The following is an 8,954-nucleotide window of genomic DNA, read 5'->3' on the forward strand; positions in this document are numbered from 1 at the left end:
GGGCCTACTGATGGCTGAGATACAGTTTTCTTATAGATTTCATCTATGAAGGTCGTTCGGCCAAGGGTCATCGACCCCTTAGCTTTTTCAGGTTTGGGTGGAGGTTTGATATTCTTTTCTGGTTTTTTCTGCTTAGTCATGCACTCAAATGAACTACTAAATTCTATTCAAACAAAGCAATAGCAAATCTGTTAGGAAAGCGGACAATGGAGCAGGGCTTTTACATGCTCCGTACGCAGGTTCTTACCTTCCGTTTTTAAGATCCAACTCTTCCCTAGCAGGTTCGTACACTACTCTAAAAAAAAAAGACAAATTGCTACACTCTTTCCCCGACAACGGCGCCAAAATGTAGAGCTATAAAAAGGGTCTCTTTCACCTCTAATTACCTCACATTAATATGTCAATCCGGGAGCGTTTTGTTATTTCAAAGAGTGTCTCAGTCTGAGGCTATCATTTGTCAGAGTAATGCTAGTAGTACAACGTTTAAAAATACAAGAGTAAACGGACGTTTGTCTACAACTAAGCTACTTCAAAAGAATAAATCGCACACTCAAAAAACTAGGAAACTTATCAGTCAAGGGTTCGGCAACGATAACCCATCCCTTTGGAAACTGATGGAAAGGAAATTAGAGAACAGGCCACGGGTCTGGGAGCTGGACAGCAAATGCCGAGGCTCACTACAGCCTTATAGCGTCTCTCATACCAAAACAACAAATGCGAGCAAATGGAACGACAAATAGAAAAATGGAACAACAAATAAGAAATTGAACAGCAAATCTGGAATGGAACAACAATTCTGAAATGGAACAACAATTCTTAAAAGGAACAACAGTTAAACAACTAAGTCTCGCGAGCAGTAATCAAACTTAATCTACTAACTCAAATGCACTCATCGTAATCAAACAACAATCTTTCACTCTTAAGGCAGATCAAGCAGCACACACTAATGGAACAACACTAATTACTGATAAGTTATGGAATAGCGCTTGGAAATCATATACGCACACAACACGCTTGAATAGTAATCTAATCTAGCATCAATCTTAATTAAAAGGAATACAACTGCGTTTCAAAATAGAACAACATTACTTCTGAATCCAACAATCGTAAAGAACACAACTTTCAGATGAATTCTGTAACATGAATGTACAGCACAAAAGCTCTGTAACAAAATAGTAACAATATTCGGTCAAGACTAATAATATTCAATCAACTCTGAAAGGAACAATAATATAATGCAGAGTCAATACAACAGTTCTGTCTGTAAAAAATCTTAATGAATTAATCTTAACAGAGCATGTGATGTAAACTTATAATGCATATCAGATTACCAAATAACGACGATAAGCAAATCATGCAGAAATCAAATCGTAGTAATACAGAAGCAAGTGTCCTCCGGGGCTGGGCCCTTAGCCTCCAAGGGTACACCACTTTAGGTTAATCGAGACGCAGAGATAAAATAATCACCAAGTTTGTATTAATGCATGAAACAAAAGTACAATGAACCAGTTCTTATCGAGACTCGATGATCAAAGTTTTGATCTTAATAGAAATTGCATAAAAGCATAATCCTCCCCAAAGCTAATAGTGTTATCCCTTTATATAAGGGTGACGACGGAGATGTCTAAGTAACAAGATAGATAAAGCAGCGATCCCTTAGTATCAAAGATCCCGAGGGATTCGCCAAACTGTTAATCCTTAATCATCTCTTTTCTCCTGCACCGAGCCGGTGTCTTCTCCTCCTTTTCAGGGCTGATTTGCTTTGATCTGCTTAGCCTTCTTTGCACTCAGTCTCCTGTCAAAGGGACAGTAGTTACCTTGTCCTTGTCTTTTTCTTTGGAACAACAACTCCTTGTTTTCACCCTTTCCTGCACGAGAGAATGACAAATGACAATTATTAGCGATTAAGTCTTGCATATTAATCTCACATGTTTTGTTATAATTCTTTATTGTTTTCCAAGTTCATGATGGAAAAAGGTTTACAAGTTCTACTGAAAAGCCATTGAAATGATCATCAAAAACATACCTTTTTAGCACTCCACACACAGCTTTACAATATTTGGTTTATTACAGCAGATGTCTTATCACAATAGTTTTCCCTTAAAAATCCTTTTTTTTAATCATGGATTCAAGCCTTAATGCTACGCTTTTTTTTGGTTAAAACCTGAAAAGGACACGAAGAACATTTATGTCTGAATATAGGGTACATTTCAAATCCCACTTCTTTAATTGCTTATGACCAAAATTTGTAATTGATTTGATCTATATAACTCTCTAGGTTTGGAAGATCTTGAGCATTCACTCAAGACTCTATTGTGTCCGTAACTCCAAATTATGATATTTTTCCAGCCATGTGCACTATTAAATCTGTTGCACCTACCACATTTTGCTCTTGAAAGACAGAGTAAGTCATTGTATTGATGCTTTATAGTTGCTTGTAATTAGGCTTATAGCTCCTTCTATAGGAGTTGGGAAATGCTTATTTGACATTTTTCTTCATAGTTGGTAGATTTTGGCTTCGTATACTTTTAAAAGATGATTATAATAAATACCATAAAAAAATTTGAGTAATAAAAAAATATAAAGGTTAAGAGTTCTTTGTAGGTAAAAGGAAGATTATTTTATTATGCAAATAGTTTAGGTTCAATTTGTGATGAATGCAAAGCTTTATATTTATGCAAACTGTGTTTTCTATGAATATATAAGGGAAGAGATTAAGGTTCAAAAAATATTAGGAGAGGAGAAAGAAATATGCACAAAGCTTTATATTTATGCAAACTAAGTTTTCTATGAATATATAAGTGAAGAGATTAAGGTTCAAAAAATATTAGGAGGAGAAAGAAATATGCACCAAACTTGTGTGGAAGGAAAGAATTTAAGCATCAAATGTACTATTTTTTATTTTCCATGATTTTTTATACATCACAATTCTTCTCAAATTTATGCATTACGAGGTTTCCTTTGCAACAACTCTTGCAATTATTAGTTTATTCTTATTTGAGTTATAAATTTAATTTATATATATAAAAAAATATTACTATAAAACATTTCATTTGATTGTTATTTTCCTAATCATTAATTAATAACAAAACTATTCATCCCTTATTGTAAATACAAAAATGCTTATAATTTAAAAATACTTCATACAATTATAATTATAGTAAAACCATCAAAGTACAACATTATGTAACATACTCTTTCTATACATTTATCATATATCATAAAATTTAAGTATTTATATCCCATTTCTTATAATTTGAAAATACTTCATATAATTATGATTATATTAGAATTATGGTAAAGTAATAAAAATAGAACATCATATAGCATAAACTTGCTATACATTTATCATATGTTATAAATGTATGTATTTATATATAGTCATCGAAATCCTACGATGATCAACTTACGAAAATTTTGCAAGCTATTAATTAGAACATAAAGTAATAATTAAACCTTAAAAAAAATGGTTATTAAAATATTATTCAGTTAATTATTGTTGATACCTTTTTCAATTCTTCATTAATAATATTAAATACAACCATATTATTAATGGTGACTAATAAAAACCCAATTACTGTTATTCTTCGTCTTGGTGGAATCGACGCCACACTTCCTTTATAATAATACTGTCGATAAAGAATTCTAAAAATTATTGACGTAGTAAGAAAATGAAAATGTGGAGCCAAAACTCTTCAAAAATCATAATATACAGCCACAAAAGTAGTGAAGGGTTCCTAACGTAAACCATAGAGTTAGTAGTGGTAAATGATCTTGTAATAAACTAACGACTGCCCCACTACACTCATTGTTAGTGTTCTGAACAAAGCATCTCGCGGAGTATATCGATTTCCCATTTGATTCTCCCGGAGGCCTGGTATCAGCAGCAGACTTCTAAAAATGGTTAAGGAAACCGGTTACTACGACCTTTTAGGAGTCAGCTCAACAGCCACAGAAGCAGAGATCAAGAAAGCTTATTACATCAAGGAGAGGCAAGTTCATCCTGACGAAAATCCAACTGATCCTCAGCCGGCAGAAAATTTCCAGATATTAGGAGAAGCCTACCAAGTTCTCAGTGATCCAGCACGGCGGGTATCATATGACGCACATGGAAAAGCTCCTGTATCAATGGAAATAATGATGGACTCAGCAGCAGTACTCTTCGCCGTGCTCTTTGGAAGCGACTTCTTTGGAGACTATGTAGGCCAACTTGCAATGGCTTCAATGTTTGCTTTTGATAAGTTTACTGAAGGTGAGCAGACAGATTCCAAGAAACTACAAGAGAATATAAAGGGTGTCCAAAACTGGCACAGATTTTGAAAGATCGTCTTAATCAGTATGTACAAGGTGACAAGGTAGGGTTTATACAGCAAGCTAAATCTGAGGTTCAACAAGCAGCAAATGAACTTGGAAAGGAGGCCATATATTTGGGTTTGCCATTTATAGGAGAATGCTTCAGAAGCAAAGGGCATTCTATAAAATCTCAATTCACAGCAGCAACAGGTGCTTTGGCGGTACTACGATTTCTAGAGGATATCAAACAGCAGCCGAGTACAGTAGATATGGAAGCATTTTTACAGTCCAACAAAGAATTGATTGTTAACTCACTCTGGAAAGTCAATGTGCCAGACATTGAAGGCATCCTCTCGCATGTGTGTCACCTGGTGTTGCAGGATAAGAGTGCAACGAAAGAACTTGGAGGTCGTGCGAAAGGTTTGAAGACTCTGGGACAGATTTTCCGAACCTCGAAACTACAAAATGAAGATCGAATTCCAGAAAAAGACACTTCTCTTATGCTGGGTATGAAAGAATCCAAAGATGACGCAATCTCTCCGGATACATCGCCAAGGAATAATGGAAAAAATACTCCGGGGCTGTGGAACTAGATCGTGGTTTCGTCAATCAATGGATACGGTTTTGCGGTTTTGGAATGGTCTTGCAAGAAAAGTTTTTCCAACCAGAACCAGATGTAAGTTCCAATAGAATGATTTTAATTTTCGCTATTTGTTAGAGGCAGAGTGGATTGCTCATGTATACAGGCGAAGGATTTTATATCTTGGAAACCCAGTTTTTTTTATTTGTAGATCAAACCAATAAGATTTTGAAAAAGAAAACTAATCGTGTAACTATTGTTATAACATTTACCTATGTTTCCATTTACTTTAACTGACCCAAACAAACGTCAATATATTTTCGTTAGAGGATTAAAAACATGAATGCATCTAGAAATGATTAAAAAAAAATTAATTTTGTAACTATTGTTATAACATTTACCTATGTTTCCATTTACTTTAACTGACCCAAACAAATGTGAATATATTTTCCTCGAGGATTAGAAATATGAATGCATCTAGAAATGATTGTGCTAGCCTTGGATTGATTCAAATTCAAAGAAATTTCGAACTTTAAATGTTTTGTGCTAATTTATCAATCAATTATAATATGCCTATAGGCATCCAATATATGTATTTCTTGTTAACAACCAAGGTATCGTTAATATTAAATGGGATATACTAATTTTAGTTTTTAATGTCATATAATGTCTATGACACTTCTGCTAATCAATACAAATTAGCATGTCCTCGAGGATCCTTTTAGTTTGATAACAGACTCATCATCCATTTCAAGGAATTGTAGCTTTTATCTTAACTTGAAATGTTGAATGTGACAATTATTATTATTATGATTACTTCAATTGAATAGGTGTCTTTTTCCTCCAAATGGTTAATAGTTTGGATCTTAGTATCTTGTAGATGTAGGCATCTCCTTTTAAGAGAAAGGACACAAAATTTTTCATGCTTGTTTTTGACACATTCTGGATGAGATGATGTAATTCTAGTGTAAAAGTTCTAGAACACTTGAAACACTAAGTCGTCACATTACAGATTCAACAAGAATGTGCCAAAGAAAAGATCTCATGATATCATTATTGTAAGGCAATGGTGGAAATGTTAAAGCTATGATCCTGCTGAGACAAGAAGCAATTGTAAGCCTAATCTTTTCACAATTGTAAGCCTAATCTTTTCACAACACCTGAAGAGGTCAGGCTCACAGTTGTGAATCTTTTTTATAAATATACTAGGGAATGGAAATATTATGGCTCTCAATAGTGGGATGCATATACTTCAATATATCTTTATAGTTTTGATGAAGAGTTGAGATGTGAGTTTGCACTGAGGTAAATAACCCGTATTATAACTAAAGGTTGTGTTAGATGTTGATATTAATAGTTTATCGAAGGACACTTTTTATAACTTGAAAACCCAATTTTTTTTATTTGTAGATCAAACTAGTAAGATTTTGAAAAAAACAAATTTTGTACAAAGGTTTGGTGCGAGTTTTATAACTGTTGCACTATTGTTATAACATTTACCCATGTTTCCATCTACTTTAACTTGTCTAAACACACATGAATCTATTTTCCTGAGGATTAAAAATATGAATGTATCTAGAAATGACTATACCAGCTTTGGATTCATTCAAATTAAAAAAAAATTCAAAGTTTAAACTTTTTGTGCTAATTTTTTAATGAATTATAATATGCCTATATTCAGCATATATATATATATATATATATATTTATATTTCTTGTTAATCACCAATATATTCTTAATATTATATGGAATTTGTTAATTTTAATTTTTAACATGATATAATGTCCATGCCATTTCTGTAATTAATACAAATTACAGTCCTCTGGAATAATAGACTTATCATCCATTTCAAAGAATTATAAGTTTTATCTCAACTTAAAAAATTAAATATGACCATTACTATCCTTATAATTACTTGAATAGAATAAGTGCATTCTCCATACTAAGTAAAAAGTCAACTCCGAGAATCATCCAAAAAAATTCCTAATTTTAGAGAAGTGGAAGTACTTTTATATGAAATGAATGATATTTCTTATTCTTTTGAAAGAACGATATGGAAAGGTTATGTACAATTAAAATTATCAAACCTTAACCTCACATTAAAATTAAGTTCTTTAATTAACGTCAATGATCTTGTTAAGAAACAGATGTTCATTAAAAAGAGACTAGCATTAGAAAACAAGTATAATATACATTTGAAATAATGCTCAAAGAAAGCGCTTAATTTTAGAGAAGTGGAAGTCCTTTTATATGAAATGAATGATATTACTTGAAACTAAAATTATCAAACGTTAACCTCACATTAAAATTATCAAACGCTAAATTCACATTAAAATTAGGTTCTTTAATGAACGCCAATGATTGTCTTAAGAAACAAATGTTCATTAAAAAAGACTCGCATTAGAAAACAAGTATCATATAAATTTGAAATAATGCTAAAAAAAATGTAGGGTATATAATTTAGTTTCATAAAACTTTAAATGATTTAGTCATTAATGTTATAAATATGTAAAGAAACATATGGTCAATGTTTTCCTCTATAGAAATTATTTTTATAATAATGAATGCTAAGTTTCCTATTCTATATATTTGAGGTTTGTACATTGAATTTTAGATAAAAAATATTTATGTATAATGAACGATACCCCATGTTATCAATAGAGAAATATATCTAACATTTTTTTATTTTACTAATTTTCATGGGACTATCATATTTGGAAGGTAGTTATTTTTTATAATATTCAATTTCGGTTGAATCCATTCTTTCATGAAATGCATGTTAAGATTTATTAGATTATAGTTCTTATGCAATAACATCCTATTTTTATCCATTTTGTTATTATTGGATGATGGTTGAGATAATCACTCAACCACTTCATTGTGAATAAGTATTTAAATTTAATAATCATGAGCAATATATAAAGGAGGGAAATGTTATTGTGATGATGAAAAGAACTAATATTTGATATTGTTAGTGCCTAAATCTACCTCAGGCTGAAGGAAGACAGGTCTAGGGTAACATCAAACCATGCTTAACCTGGTAGCTAGCCCTACCAGGTCAGGAGATGGCTCTCTCCTTGTCAATCTCAATTAGAATATGGCAACTAGGGCTTGAGATGACTGAAAATAAATGTTGATTTTAGGCTAGGTATATTAGGTCAGAGGATTTTGTTTGATTTTAATGGTTGGTTGCTGGATCAAATGAAGAAGGCAGCTTGGGGTCCAAGAAATCAACTCAAATTTGTAGGATGTTTTATGGGGCGAGGTAGGTAGGTGTTTTGGAACTTTGAATAGAGTGTGATGATAAGTCTAACACTAGTGAGGAGTTGGAGAGGGCATGCAAAGTTCATGAATCCTCTTCAAACGACAGAAAACATTAAAAACTAAATGTATCCTCAAGGTAGAGCACTGAATATCAATGGATTCCACCTATTTATCTTGATTCATTTAATTATGAAGAAAAAAATAGATGCTGACACATATAACACATAAGAAAAACTAAATAACAGAGGAAGAAACAATGCCAAGACACATTACCACAAGAATCCCACAAAATGCTGCAAAACCCTAGTTCATTTCCTTGCCAAACTGCAGAAGTGATTTATAATGAAGCTCAAAGCATCCACAAGAGTCCAACCTTTACAAATGACTAAGAAAGCACATAATATAGGCATCAAACCACCTATGCTAGCCATCAGGGGTCGAATCCATGAGTCAAGGTGCCGTTTCAACATCTAAACTAGGAACTAGAAAATAGGCAGTGGAACGACATGTCTCTAAAACTATGGAAACTGATTCATTCAACCTCAAACCACCTCTAACTGATGTATCTACCCCGTCAAGTCATTTTTCATCAAATTTACATTATATTACATCATTTACCATCAAAAATTTACCAAGGAGAAGAGAAAAAGTCAACTGATAGTCAAACTGTGCGAAATTATGAGTTTTAGGCAAAATTGGCAAAAATTTTCCTGATGCGTAATGATACTTCAAGACTACTTTTGGAGGCCTTCCACTTCACAAAATCAAGCCCAAGATAGCTTGCTGGAAAGCTCTACTTGTCTAGCTTCTGGAACA

At 32.7% G+C, this 8,954-nt stretch overlaps 1 pseudogene; it reads left to right on the forward strand.

The window, feature by feature from the left end:
- The first annotated feature begins 3,900 nt into the window (after nt 1-3,900).
- On the forward strand, nt 3,901-4,886 carry LOC149242894 (chaperone protein dnaJ 10 pseudogene; annotated as a pseudogene).
- Nucleotides 4,887-8,954: the final 4,068 nt, after the last annotated feature.

Source organism: Pinus tabuliformis, chromosome 8 (genome assembly GCF_031772625.1).
Source record: "Pinus tabuliformis cultivar Carrire ecotype Pingquan chromosome 8, CPIR1, whole genome shotgun sequence".
In the NCBI taxonomy this organism is placed as follows: Eukaryota; Viridiplantae; Streptophyta; class Pinopsida; order Pinales; family Pinaceae; genus Pinus; species Pinus tabuliformis.